We start from the raw sequence: 16,086 nt of genomic DNA on the forward strand, positions 1-16,086 counted from the left end.
CTCTTGTTTGGTTCTTCCACCGACTGCTGAGTGGATCTGGGACTTCGAAAGGTTCCTCATCAACATTGTCTTGGCACAAAGCATTGAGTCTCGGTCAAGAGTTCAGTAACATACTCTGCAAAAAAATATGTTTTATTATATAGCATTATATATAATATGTATATATGTGTGTATATGTGTATATGTGTATATATATGTATATATATATATATATATATTTATATATATATATATATTTTTATATATATTATATAATAATATATATAATATATATATACACATATACACACACATACATACATATTATATATGTATATGTATATATATATATATATATATATATATATATATATATATATATATATATATATATATATATATATTATGATGCTGATCTTTGGAACAACCAACTTGGATTGGAACTTGCAGTCCAGCTGACCTGACACGTGGTCGCGCCTGCATGGACTTGTGGTGTGTCCGTGGAGGGGGATCCGTCTGCACAGCAATTTCTTTCTGACATGTCTGAAAAGTACAAAACATAACTTTACTAACAAATCTTTCAAACCAGCTTGAAATTGTATTGCATGTTTATACATGTCTGCGTAAGAAAATATCTAATAACATTCATAATAAAAGATTGAATTATGAATTATGATCATGCATGTGGTGATTGTATTTTTATCACGTCATGTGCAGGTCTACTGGTACTACAACTGTAATGTACAGATGACGTACAGTCTGTATACTTACTGGTGTACACACAGCTTCCTCCCCAGTGTGGATGTCCAATAGATGGTCGCTGATCATACAGGTATCCTCAGTTCTGTCAGTGGCGTCATTCACCAATGTTTCAATACCTCTGTAATAATAGGGTGATAGTTAAAAGTTAAATAGACTCACACTTTTACTCAAACTACAGAATAAAATGGGGAAGCCTGTTATAAACATTGAATCTATACTTAATTAAGCTAATGAAGTGTAATTCGCTAAAGTTATTAATACTACAAACAATAACACACAGATATTGGCTAGGGCCTGGTGTAGATAGATAGATACTTTATTCATCCCGAGGGAAATTTAGGAAACATTTACATTACAGTTTACATTTGTATGTCAACTCGTTACATACAGGACTGTCTCAGAAAATTAGAATATTGTGATAAAGTTCTTTATTTTCTGTAATGCAATTAAAAAAACAAAAATGTCATACATTCTGGATTCATTACAAATCAACTGCAATATTGCAAGCCTTTTATTATTTTAATATTGCTGATTATGGCATACAGCTTAAGAAAACTCAAATATCCTATCTCTAAATATTAGAATATCATGAAAAAGTATACTAGTAGGGTGTTCAACGAATCACTTGAATCGTCTAATTAACTCGAAACACCTGCAAGGGTTTCCTGAGCCTTGAAAAACACTCAGCTTGGTTCAGTAAACTAAATCACAAGTATGGGGAAGACTGCTGATCTGACTGCTGTCCAGAGGACCATCATTGACACCCTCCATCAGGAGGGTAAGACACAAAAAGAAATGTCTCAAAGAGCAAGCTGTTCACAGAGTGCAGTTTCAAAGCACATCCACAAAAAGTCTGTTGGAAGGGGGAAATGTGGCAGGAAACGCTGCACAACCAAGAGAGATGACCGCAGCCTTAACAGCATTGTGAAGAAGAGTCGCTTCCAGAATTTAGGGGAGCTTCAAAGACAGTGGACTGAAGCTGGAGTCCAGGTATCAAAAGCCACTGTTCACAGACGTGTCCGGGAAATGGGCTACAATAGCCGTTTTCCCATGGTCAAGCCACTTCTGAACTCAAGACAACGGAAGAAGCGTCTGACTTGGGCTATGGAAAAGAAGCACTGGACAGTTGCAGAGTGGTCCAAAGTCCTCTTTTCAGACGAAAGCAAGTTTTGTATTTCATTTGGAAGTCAAGGCGCCAGAGTCTGGAGAAAGGCTGGAGAGGAGCAAAATCCAAGTTGCTTGAAATCCAGTGTGAAGTTCCCACAGTCAGCGATGGTTTGGGGAGCCATGTCAGCTGCTGGTGTTGGTCCACTGTGTTTCATCAAGCCCAGAGTAAATGCAGCTGTGTACCAAGAGATTTTAGAGCACTACATGCTTCCGTCTGCTGAAAAGCTCTATGGAGATGAGGAATTCATTTTCCAGCATGATCTGGCACCTGCCCACAGTGCCAAAACCACCAGTAACTGGTGTACTGACCATGGCATTACTGTCCTCGATTGGCCTGCCAATTCCCCTGACCTGAACCCCATAGAGAATATGTGGGGTATTGTGAAGAAGAAGCTGAAAGACACCAGACCCAACAATGCTAATGAGCTAAAGGCCGCTATTGAAGCATCCTGGGCATCCATAACACCTCAGCAATGCCACAGGCTGATTGCCTCCATGCCACGCCGCATTGATGCAGTAATCCGTGCAAAAGGATTCCCAACCAAGTACTGAGTGCATTAATGGACATTTTCAAATGTTTGATTTTGTTTTGCTGTTATAAATCTTTTTTTTTTACTTTTTTTAATTTTTTGAGATAGGATTTTTGAGTTTTCTTAAGCTGTAAGCCATAATCAGCAATATTAAAATAATAAAAGGCTTGCAATATTTCAGTTGATTTGTAATGAATCCAGAATGCATGACATTTTTGTTTTTTTAATTGCATTACAGAAAATAAAGAACTTTATCACAATATTCTAATTTTCTGAGACAGTCCTGTACAGTAGGCCTAGACCGATTATGGCTTTATGCTTGAAACAATAAATACAGTAAACAAGTAGCACGGCTTACCTTTGCTCTCTCCCTTTTGGCGAATGCATTTCGTCGTCTCTTTGGTGGAGGACTCTGCACCGGCGGACGTGTTTGAGTCGGCGTGCTGGCTTGTGCTGGCTGGGGTCTCGCCAGTATTGTAGGCACAGCATCTGCGTTCAGTTTTAAATTCTTTTTGAATCTCATTTCCTTGGCGAGCATAGTTTGTTCGAAACACGATCTCTCAAAGTGCTGCCCACAAATCGTCGGTTTCATCGATGCACTTGTCTTGTCCATAAATGCGACATTTTATCATCTTTTGGCCACAGAAAGCTAGCTTCGGAGACGGCCCCACATCCCCGTACAACACATTGCTTCACAATTATCCTTGACGATCGATTGTTGTCTGTTCTTTCTCGTAATAATTGACAGCAGTCTGGACACTTCAACGCAGACGAACACTGGCGGTGGCTGTATTATACTTGTGACGTCATCGCCCGAACATTGCCGAAGTGGATGCTCTCGGCGCAGCAATCAATTTTTGTTAGCGGAAGTCATTTTTATGCTGAAACGATCGTGATTTATTACGAATACATCAATATTAAAAATATATATATGGCACATTTCACAATAAATATGCAACCTCTATCATATACCAAGCCCAATAACACTGACGAAATATCATTTCGTAGGCCCTTTAACATGTCATAAAGAACACATGATTAATATACAGAAAATAATATGACTTCATAATAGGGATGGAAACCTATTAGAAGAAGATATAGTAACAGCAATACATATAACAATACATATATAAAAAAAAGACAGGAAGTGTGATTTTTATGATGTGTATGTATGCATGTGTGTGTGTGAGTGTATGCTTGTGTTGGTAGTAATGCCCGTGGTATTACAACTTGTTGTCGGTCTCTGTAATGTTTTAATCCTTCTAGTGTTGTTCATTTCTCCCCTTGTTTTCCAATCCTAACATGATATGTTGGATTGGTTTATTGATTTTAAAGGTTGCCGAGTGGTCGTGCTCTGAAAAGCTGAAATTGGGTCGCATCACCAAGCAAAGGTTAACTTTGGGGAAAAGTTTTCCGAGGAAGATGCTGAAGACATTTTTGCAACAAGTTTCTGATGATATCTAAGCTATAGGAAGCCAAGCAAACACACAGAGATAACAAAACCCAAACAAACGATAGTTTGAAGAGACGCAGCAGTGAGAAAGAGAGAAGATGAGGTGCAGAACACAAAGAGGAAGATGCTGTTGAGAAAATTAGTAAGAGCTTAAATGCTATAGAAAAAGCTTTGTCTGAGTGCAGAGAGCTGGAGGGAAAGCTGACATCAGTTCTTAAAATTGAAGACTGGACTGAGGGTAACAGCAGGATGACATTTATTCAGGCCGAGAGCAAAGGATCTCAAGTTGGTGAATACCTGTCTGTCTGTGGAGCCTTTTGAAAGCCACCTGCAGTTCTTTATGTGGAAGGAGATGCTTCAGGTGATCCAGCCACGGGCAGAGCTGCTCTCACTCAGAAATTATAACACAAGATAACCTATAAAGTTAGTAGAAGGGCACTCGCAGACGTCCACCAAGGCCATCGCCTTCATAATGTTAATGAAAGTGAAAAATAATGCAAATATAATGTTTTCTTCCTTGGCTCGTGCTCGTCACCCTTCCACTAAGTTTCATGAGTTTTTCCATAATCCTGCTGACAGACCTCCCAACCTTCTGGGTAAAGACAGAGTAATTATGGTAATAGGTTAATAAGTTAATTATGATATAATGTATTTCACCATTCATATACGACCAAAACTGTAGCTGTACAGTACGTTACTGAAAGGGGCTTTAGGAACATTTCTTGAAACTCCGACATTGCCGTCTGTCGGCCCCTCGGTTTGTTTGTTTGCCAGGTTCCTCGTATGGCTCAAGTCACAAGTTTAAGCAATATTTTATGGATGCTTATGATCTGCTGAACTCTACAGAAAGTACCAACCAGTTCTCCTCAGGAAAGTTATTAGGAGATAGATGTTGGAAAAAAGGAAAATAAATAACAAATAACAAATTATTTTAACCTAAAAATCTCATCTGTAAATTAGGTCATACATCCCGCAGAAAGTTCATCAGAGAATCATAATTGTTGCATTTTGAAATAAATTATCATAATTCCATCAAACACAGTCTGCACTCATTCATTTCCTCAATAAATATACAAATGGCAACGGCAGAAAGAAATGTGTAATTTATGTAGAAGTCAGTATTTGAAATGATGTAGTGTAAGAATGACTTTTGGAAACTCTCAGTCGTAAACTGTACAATAATTATGGCCATATAATAAAGTGTTCTGCTCAACCATATTTTGCTTTAATTGATGCTTAAAATGAGAAAGAAGTTATCTCAAAAAGTACTGCGAAGGTTACAGATTAATACAGACCATTTACAAAACACTAAGTTTGGTTGTCTGTATTAAAAAAGGCACACATTATTGCTATGATTCCACACTTTATTAATGTTAAACACACCATTACCATAATCAAATGATACCTAATTCTTACAACAACAAAAAAGAGTGTGCAATTATAATTCCCTTACAAGAAAAATGTGTAACTTAATCAGAAGTATTTGAAATTACTTTTGGAAACAATAATTTTCTTCTTTGAATTATACTTTATTACTGTAAATACAGATGATGAAGTCAAGAGTCTGACTTAACACTGCACTGTTTACTACATTCATTAAAGACAAAAAGATTAAATAAAATAATATTTTGGATATGAGATCAACTGTTGTGCTGAGTGAACAGTTCTGAGCTAAGTATAGAGAAATATGTCACCAACCAGCAGTTTCAAACTCTGACCACAAGAGTGTAATGTTACACTAATATATGCATCTGACCGTGTCTTAATGATCCTACAAGATGCAAGTGAAGTGATTAAAAACAGTATCTCAGTTTGTAGAAGTGACCTGTAAATCTGTTTGGGTTTACTCACTTTTTTTGTCTGTCTGACTGCTGAAGTGAGAGATGCATGGAGTGTGGCTCTTACAGGAAAGTGGTACTAGTGACTCAGTGTGGGAGAGCAAAGAGAGAAGCGTGTGTCACGGCGTCTGCTTTTTATTCCGAAGTTTTTACTTTGTCCTGTCTGTCAGACTATCTATCCACAGTGTGGCACAGCTGTTCCAACAGAGGGGAAACGTCTTCCAACCAGTCCTATATTAAAAAAGCTTCCCTGAGAAGCCCAAACAAGCAGCGAAGATAAAGGATGTGCCTGGGCATGAGAAAGCAGAGGTATGTTCATGCTATTCATTCAGAGTCATTATTGGGTCCCCTAAAGAGCACTAGAAATGAAAGCTACTATTATTGAATTAATAATGACTCATTATTATTATTATTATTATTATTATACACTACTGTACACAGTCAAAAATGATAAATTGTGTCCACATCTTAAAACTGTTTTTGAGAATAGCTTTCACAGGGAAACAACTATCCCACTCCAAACCCATGATTAGTCCAGGAGATGAAATATTAAAAATAAATATTCACATCCACAGTTTTGAAGCATGACACAGCATTACACGGTTATCAGATATGTGATAAGTAGTATGTTTAGTCAGCAGCTGCTAGTTGTACATTTAAATGTCAGTCATATGCATACTGTTAATATTATTTCCAGAGTCTCTGCAGCTGATCACCCAAATCCCCAGACAGTTTGAGGAGAAAGAGAGGAGATAAAGAATCAGCTGAAACACAAAGAGGAAGATACTGTTGAAAACATTTGTAAGAGTTTAAATGCTATAGAAACAGCTTTGTCTGAGAGCAGAGAGCTGGAGGGAAAGCTGACATCAGTTCTTAAAATTGAAGACTGGACTGAGGGTAACAGCAGGATGACTCCAGAATATTTATTCAGGCCGAGAGCAAAGGATCTCAAGGTAGTGAATACCTGTCAGTCTCTGGGGCCTTATGAAAGCCATCTTTTAGCGAAGGACTTGTCATCCACACAAATCCTGAGTTCACTTCAGGTCAGCATTTCTGGGAAATAAAAGGTAGGACATAGGAACTATTGGGAACTTTTGGATAAAAGATAATTTCCTGAAATATGATGGCCAGAAATATGCCACCTGTAGTTCAAATATAACCACAGAGCCTCAAAAGACTGGGATTTACCTAAACTGCACGTCCATGAAGCTCTCCTTCTATCATGCAGACAACATGACACATTGACACTAAGAGCTTGAGGTTGATGTCCACGTCACTGTCAGCTTATGTTAGCCGGAGCACCAGATCCTAACCCTCTGGCAGTGCGCAAGCCAAGTACCAGTTTTATCATAGTTTCAGCTTTTAAGGAACATTAAATATACATAAATGAGGCAATTTCCTTGCAAGTTTCATATCCCAGGAGAAAAATAGAATGAATACGTCAACAAATTACGAGAACTTTCGTCCAAAGTCGATGCCACTGGTATTAGTATTGACGACTAAAGTGTAATATATATTTTTATAGGTCCGTCTAACGTTTCTATGATTTCTTACGTAGGCTAAATTATAGGACTTGTGGTTATGGTGTATGGTATATATGTATAGTACCAGATAAATTCATTTTTAATGTTTTTTTCTAAATACACGATACAACTTTATTGTCATTCATTTTGCATTCTCAGGCAGTTCTGTTCAACAAACTTACACACAAGTTGAACATACACACATATGACACTTTTGTCGATGTACAAAACATTCATAATAATGAACACATCACATTCATTCCTCTGGATTCAGAGCTCAGTGAGCAACACACTGATTTTGCTTCAGCAACAGGGTAGACTGTATACAGCAGTCCTTCTGCCTGTTGGGTTTAAATGGACAGACTCTAGATTATCTATTGGAGGGCACAAGTTGGTATTCACCTATTTCTTTTTCAATTTAAATTTAAAAGACGTGTTCTGTATTTGTCATCTACTTTTGAATGTCATCAAATCAAATCAAATCTAATTTATTTGTATAGCCCAATATCACAAATTATACATTTGTCTCAGTGTGCTTTACAGCCTGTACAGGTTACGACACCCTCTGTCCTTAGACCCTCGCATCGCACAAGGAAAAACTTCCTAAAAGAAACCCCATAATTAAAGGGGGAAAAATGGAAGAAACCTCAGGGAGAGCAACTGAGGAGGGATCCCTCTCCCAGGACGGACAGACATGCAATAGATGTCGTGTGTACAGGATAAACAACATAGTACAAATACAACATTTGACAGAAATGATGTTGTGTTGAAAAGAGATTTTGAATTCTATTCTGTATTTTACTGGGAGCCAGTGCAGAGCAGCTAATACAGGAGTAATACGATCCCTTTTCCTTGTTCTTGTCAATACACGTGCCGCTGCATTTTGGATCAACTGAAGAGTCTTAAGCGACTTTTTAGGACAACCTGATAACAATGAGTTGCAGTAATCCAGCCTTGACGTAACAAATGCATGGACTAGTTTTTCTGCATCATTTTGAGACCGGATGTGTCTTATTTTTGCAATGTTACGTAGATGAAAGAAGGCAGTCCTTGAGATTTGTTTTATGTGGGAGTTAAACGACAGATCCTGATCAAAGATGACGCCAAGATTCCTTACAGTGGTGCTGGAGGCCAAGTTAATGCCATCCAGAGCTTCTATGTCATTAGAAAATGCGTTTCGGAGGTGTTTATGGCCAAGTATAATAACTTCAATTCAGTTTTGTGTTTAACATCAAAAAGTTGCTAGACATCCAAGTTCTTATGTCCTTAACGCATGCTTGAAATTTAGCTAATTGATTGGTTTCATCTGGTTTAATTGATAGATATAATTGGGTATCATCCGCATAACAATGAAAGTTTATAGAGTGGTTCCTTATAATATTGCCCAAAGGAAGCATATATAAGGTGAAGAGGTCATGACTTCATTATTTGTGATTCTGTGAGTTTGACACTTTTACCTGCTGTGTGTATGAGATGTGCCTCTCTGTCACCACCGGAGGGTGGAGTTAGCATGTGTCACCAGACCTCCACTGTATGAATAGTTACGGTGATTTGTGTTGAACGCGTCCTCTCACGGAGATATTCAGAAACATCTCCAAACTCTATTGAATATCCTCTAACTACTTAATTAATAACTCTCTATCCAATCCTTTTGATATTAAGATAGTGTATGAAAGGTGGCATTCTCCCCATGCTGTCAAAGATCATATTCATCTTTATACGTGTTTCTCTTCCGTTTCATTACTTTCCTGTATCAAGGTTTTTTTCAATATAGTTTTTATTTGAAGTCTTTATTTTAATATTTTCCTGTTCATGCAACTGTTTTGATGATTTTCTATGGATGCTAACGGGCTAATATAGAATTGCAACTTTTTCAGGAGGGGATTTAGAGAAGATGAGCTTTCAAGAACTATAAGAGTTATTTTGATCCCAGTTAATTATGTCCATAGTGTTATTGTATTTTCTATGACAATTTCTCAGAGATTATGTTTATATATCTGCATATTTTTTGCATTAATTCTTTCATATATTTGTATTCCGATGTATTAGTTGCTTTTGTTGTGTTTTTTCTAATCCAATATGTACAGTACTTGCTGGTTGATAACTATTGAGTTGGGCACCTGAATCTGTTTGGTTCCTCTGCACCTGACAGAGAGACAATTTGGCATCAACACTTACTATTTCTAATGTAAAAAAGAAAAGAAAAAGAAAAGTGGAAAGGCAGAAATCTAAATTAAATAAATCTTATTTCCAGGCTTCAAATGTTGTAAAGCACTTAATTGTGTCAATTGTGTGGCTGAGTGAGGATATGCACAGCTGCTTTACTGTGCGTCAGCTAACCACATGTGAGTCTCCGACTTCATCCTACTAACCGGTGGGGAACTGTTTGCCCAGTTTAGTTTTTTTACTCTTGGCTGAGGTGGAAAAGTTTGTGTATTGATGAAAACAAAATGCAACAAAGGGCAAATGGAAAACAGCAATAAATGATCCATCCATCGTCTACCGCTTATCCGGGGTCGGGTCGCGGGGGCAGCAGCTCCAGTAAGGAACCCCAATCTTCCCTTCCCCAGGCCACATCCTCCAGCTCCGACTGGGGGATCCTGAGGCGTTCCCAGTGAGGAGAAATAATCTCTCTAATAATAATAATAATAATAATAATAACAATAAATGATGACATACATAAAGCAGGTAACTTAAACATCACTCATACTAAACTAATACATTAAACAAACATGTTTTCCATCATGTATTCAATCGTTTGCTGCTGAAAGGTGCATTCATTCACATTTTCTTCTGGAAATTCAGTCAACATTTGCTCTAAATATGGATGAAAAATTGACTAATGACTTTAAAATGATCCCTCTCTCTCTAATTTTTTTTTCCTTGTGTCCTTATTAAATATTGTGAACCAACAGACATTCAGCAGGTCACATTACACACTTTCAGTGTGTTAAAAAGTAAATGTCAATCAAATGAAATATGAAAAGTAATAAAATAAAATAAAATATAATTAAAAAAAGGTACTGAAACATATTCAACAATAACATCAATAAAGCTTAATCAAGGGTTACAGATAATGATTCTTTAAAATATAATATTGTACATTGTTTGTCATTAGGGTTAATGTATCCACGTACAAATGGAATTCAAGTAGAACATTAAAGTTTGGGAAGGACTTGCCTTATGTTTGTGAAATTTGCCAACTGCTAGTATAAGATTTGTTATTGTTATTACATTCAAATGTAGTGTTGATGGCTTTAGGTGTATCCCTCTCTGTCTCTTGTCCTGGTTTCCTCTTTGTCTCCTCATCACTCGACTTGCTCTTTTTTGTTTTCCATTAGGAAGTACCTGGTTCTTTATTTAGCACCACCTCGGCCGAGGTTCCAAGTGAGCTGAGCCGATACTTAAAGGTGGGGTCAAAACACTGCAGAACACTGATTGGTCAGAGAGAGTAGTCACTAGTGCAGGGCATCCTGCACACACTTCGTGTTTTTAAATAGCAAACTACTGCCAACTTCTCTAACATGTGTGAAAGTCCTCCAAGAGGGAACAAGCTGCACCCACTTTAGATCATGACATCCTGTAGTGCTCGAAGCAGGACTGATGGTGGAGGTGGTGTCCCCCGCTGTGGGCAGTGGCAGGGGAAGCACGAGGGCCTAACACTTTCAACAGTCAGCCGCCAGGGGGCAGCAGCGCTCAGTGTCACAAGGTCAGGCTACTCCGTGCACCTGCTGAGCTGCTCACACATCCACACACAGTGGAGGAAAAGCATCAAATGTTTTCTGGATCAATCTTCTAAAATGTGAGAATTAGTTTATTTTCCTCGTCTTACATTGATGGAACATTTTGGCTTTCGGACTGTTGGTTGGACGATAAAAAAGAAAAAGAAGCGATTTGATTTCACTTTGGGTTCTGAGAAACTGTGACGGATATTTTTCTCTATTTTCTGACTTTAACAAGCTACTGATACATCAAATATTTAAGAAAATAACTAGCAGATTAAATTAAAATAATCATTAGTTATATGAAACATTACATTATTTGATTGTTATGTAAGCATTTTAATGATAACGCTGGTGGAGAAGGAGCTAATATTAATTTGAAGTAATTTATGTACCTTTAGTTTAATCATTAACAAATCACCATATTTTATAATCTGGTGTGTGAAAACTTCAACAGTAAAGTCTGTCAAATAAATGTAGTGCAGTAAAAAGTTCAATATTTCCCTCTCAATTATAGTGCTGTTTAAGTATAAAGTACCATTACAATGCAAATACGCAAGTAAAGTACAAGTACCTTTTCTTCATTAACTAATTAAAACACAATCAAGAAAAAAAAGCACTCTGATCGCAAGAAGCAAAATGTGCAAATCTAAAAAAGAAGAAAAAAAAGAAGCTTCCAGTAAACAAATGACATATTGCACAGGTTGTCCTTCTGTTACTTTAGTCATTGCTTTTTATCGTAATGCAGGTACGTGAGCTGCTCCACCATCATTCAATTAAACGTATATATTATCATATTAGTGTGATTATTAATAATACAACAGATGCTGTTAAGACACTAGCATCAGGTAACTGTTGCTGCCTGCTGCTGTCGCAGAATTTTGACTCAAGCTGACATGCAGATGCTCAAACTTTCACGTTTTCTGGATTTTTAGCGTGGATTCATTCAAGCACATTTTATGGAAAGAAAAATGATAAGTATGTAATCTTGTAATAAGCAGTTTTGTGAGTTCAATATTTTGATTAAGGTATGTAAGGGAACATCTTAGGAGTTAGTGTAGTGAGTTTTCAGAGCAGTGTAATAATTATAAACAAAACAACAACATGTATTTATCAATGTCCTCTGTGGAGGACACGGGGATGTGCTTTCTATTTATTTCCTTATAAAAGGAGGCAGTCCTTCTCTCTCACACAGCCCAGGATGGTGCATGATGAGCGGACTGAATTCATCCGTTAAACACCGGCGCTGTGTCTTCAGCACCAGGCTGATCACACAGCCCAGGGTGGTGTATGGACAGCGGTCTAAATTCATCCATGACACACCGGTGATGGAGCAGCAGGGCTGCTCACCCTACTCAAAAAGCCCTGAATGATGCATGGAGACTGCACTAAATTCATCCGGTGATGGAGCACCAGGCGGTTTTGCATAATTTGGACCCGATGTCCTCTATAAAGGCCAGACAAAAAAAACATAAATTTAAATATATTTTTTGAGTTTTGTTTTAGTTATTATGTTATTTCCACCCCAAAGACTTATGTAATGTAAAACAAAAAGGAAATTTGAAACCCTTTTTTTCTGGGTCTCAGGAGGATAGAGAGAAAATCACCCGAAACTTCCTGGTCTCAGAAATAATTAAGCAACAACAAACGCATGTGATCCTGTGGTTTTCTGGTTTTGCTTTGGTGTTTTGGTGAGGCGGACCCTGATGAGAGAAAGAGTGAGATTATGATGTGTTGTACTACATGTTACATAGACGACTGTCTGGCACTGTTTTTTGGTTCACTTCCTACAGTATATTTGGGTCGGACCGTGTTCTCACCTAAAGTGAACGAAACTCTGGTGAACTTAGAAGCAAACCGACATCCAAATTTTCAGTTGGACCAAAGTTTGGTCCAAAGAAACGCCCCAGAGTTCGTTTATAATGGAGTGTTAATGGAAATGCGAGTTAATAACTGATGACAGATTTGTTTAAGTCATCAAAATCCAGAAAATTAAAAAAAGCCATAAAGATATTGAAGTATTAAAGATGGTCATTTGTTTTGAATGGAACTGCAAACTCAGGGGAAAAACACAACAGAATAAGTGAGTGAGTAACAATCCAACAAGGTGAGAACAGGCTGTGGGCCTTCTGTTTAGCGCGGAGACTCTCATAATTAAACCGGCTTCAAAAGCTCACCTTGTGCATTATGTACTCTCATTGCTGTGTGAATGTATGAAGCTTTACAATTAGTGTGTGTGTGTGTGTGTGTGTAAGGTGGTCATTGTACCTCTAAGTCCACAGTTAACTACTTCATTTGTCCTGTAAGAAACTGCTGCCTGGTTAACCATGATTAATACCTACTGAATAGTTATCTGCGGTTTCGGCTGTGAGGCGCCAGGTCTACTGTTGTGAACCAGCACGGTATCTTCATTAATCAAAGCGGGAGCTGCTGTCTAGTTAGCATTCATCATGGGCTATATCATGATATTCAGATGATTCAGTGTGGAGGAGCGTGTGCTGAGCTGGCCTGGACAGAGAGGGAGGGAGAGAGAGGGAGCGAGAGGTGAACGGGCCGGAGAAATCAATGCATGTGGGGAAAGGCTGTTCTCAGCAGAAAGGGGTTCGGAGCCCAGTAATCGAGTCTTTTTCTGTGGAATTAATGAGATGTTTTTTTCATGCCATGCAGGCCGTGGAGATCTGTCGACATCCACCCCAACAAAGGAAGAGACGTGACGTAGGGCCGGGACGGAAAAAAAGCAGAGGAGCATGCTGCAGTGGCCTGCCCACAGACACAAGTCCGCACAAGCAGACGTGACTGAAAAAAAAAAGAGAGCAAGTAGGAGACAAACATATACAGGCAAGCAGCCACACAATGTCAATCAGTACTCTACTTAGGTACAACCCTGAGGAACTTTACTTGAGTATTTCCATGGTATGCAACTTCTACTTGGCAGATAATGCTTTTTACCCTGCTACATTAAAGTGGCACGAGGCAAGTTGTTTTGCTTAACTAATCATTCAGGAGTAAATGTTGATTGCACAATGTACTGGATATAAAATAGTGACAATATCTGCATTTAGATTGGTTCCCTATAAGCCTCGCTTTCACCGGGTAACATCTCCCAGGAAAATGAAGGCTCGGCTTACGGCACAAATGATTTGCGCCAACCACTGCGCTAGCTGCGGTAGCTATCCTCAGTTACCAAAGAGTATCAATGTCAGTTCTTTTCAATTACTATCCCCAGTATGTCACAACCTTGGACGCAGGGAAGGAAGAATCAAAATGCACGACGCCAGAAACAAATGTAAAGAGTAAATAAAATACTTTACTTCAAAAACAGGTAACAAAACTCAAAACGCTCACGAGGGGATAAACAAACTTATCCAAAAATACACTGACACTGATTCATTACACTTGGATATAACCAGACGAACTGGGACAAGACAAGGGGAGACAGGACTATTTATACAAGAGGTGAGTGGGCACAGGTGGAAACAATCAGGGGCGGGGCAGACGCTGACGATGGCGGGAAACCACACAAAGACAGGAAGTAAAGGGATCTGGATTGAGAAACAAGAGGGAGGTAGGTACAAAATAAAACAGGAAGTGACATGACAGACAGTGACTGACAAGACTGGACAACATGAAAACTTCAATTCACTCAACGAGACATGACACAGTAGCGGAAATGGTGGAGGCTGGAACAACTAAAGTAACCGTGGAAAACAAAAAAGAATAAACTAGCCGGGGAACATGGTGGAGCATTTAGCAGCTAAGCTGACTGCTGAATGTGTAGGCAGCAGTTTATTCAATTTATGTCAGTGTTGTGGCAAAACATCAGTTATTGCAGGTTTAAAATACTACTCACACCTTACGACATCAGTAATAATGTTACAGTAAACTTTTTTACTTCATTTTAACAACATTGTTCTGATAATTCTTACATTGTTTTCCTGAATAAACATTTAATGTAGGACTTGGATACTTCTTCCCCGGCAGGCACACACAGACACACACACACATACACACACACACACACACACACACACACACACACACACACACACACACACACACACACACACACACACACACACACACACACACACAAACACACACTTCCCAGTCATCAAACACAGCTCTCTTTGCTGCCACAGATGTATTGCAACAGTTGGAAGCTCACTCAGCTTATTGCTTCATCTGTGTAAAGAGGACATGAGGGGGACGGGGGAAAACTCTACAATATGTCTTTATGAGAAGCATGCACTCTTGTGCATTACAGGGCGTGGATAATGTGCCGCGTAAAAGCAAAGGATTGAGTGACGTAATCCTGTTTAGGCCTAATTAATATCAGAATCTGTCTTCCATCTGCTTTATTGGGCACTGAGTGTTTGCTGTTAATACAGTAGAGCGGTGTTCTAATATTTACAGATTTAAAAGTGAGGAGCAATATTTCTTAGAGCATTTGATGTCTCAGCATCCTTCCCTATGATGTGCGTTCAAAAATGTTCCGGTACTTCTCCATGTCGAGCACTAGAGGGCCCACTCTGCTCTCTCTACTTTGGTTCTCCTCACTCCGTCACCCCCAGGATGAGATATTAGTCGTCGTCCCTGAAAATTGCCAATGACTTCTCCCTGTTCTTTGTAATTAAAGGGCTATTACTCAGAGGAGACAGTGGGTGCAGTATGTATTGGTGCAGGCTGTTTGTATCACTGCTGTACGCACTTCTTGACTGTTAACTGGGGGTAAGTATTATTACTTTTACATTGATCTTGGTGACAGATAACAGCTATTCCACAATAGAATTGTAAATGGAACTGGAAACAATTAGCGGAGCTTGTTGTGGCTTCAGGAAACATACACAGGATAAACAGGCCTTAAAGTAGAAACCCCCTTTGTCCGATTGATACAATCTCTTCTAATGTAATGTAAAAATATATACAGTATATATATTTCTGACCAGATTTGGATTTATTTTCAGTTTAATCAAGTCAAATATGATAATCTCTTATTCTCTTATTTCTGTTTCTTGGAGACAAAATGGAATTGGAAACATTACCGAACACACAATGGTAGAAAAAAACTAAGTAAGTAATGTAAGTGTTATAAAGTGGTGTAAGTATTTTCAT

General features: G+C 38.4%; 1 pseudogene; it reads left to right on the plus strand.

The window, feature by feature from the left end:
- Positions 1-3,649: 3,649 nt before the first annotated feature.
- The window catches only part of LOC115011031 (uncharacterized), a 22,317-nt pseudogene continuing 9,880 nt past the window's right edge, over positions 3,650-16,086 (plus strand).

This window comes from Cottoperca gobio, chromosome 7 (assembly GCF_900634415.1).
Source record: "Cottoperca gobio chromosome 7, fCotGob3.1, whole genome shotgun sequence".
In the NCBI taxonomy this organism is placed as follows: Eukaryota; Metazoa; Chordata; class Actinopteri; order Perciformes; family Bovichtidae; genus Cottoperca; species Cottoperca gobio.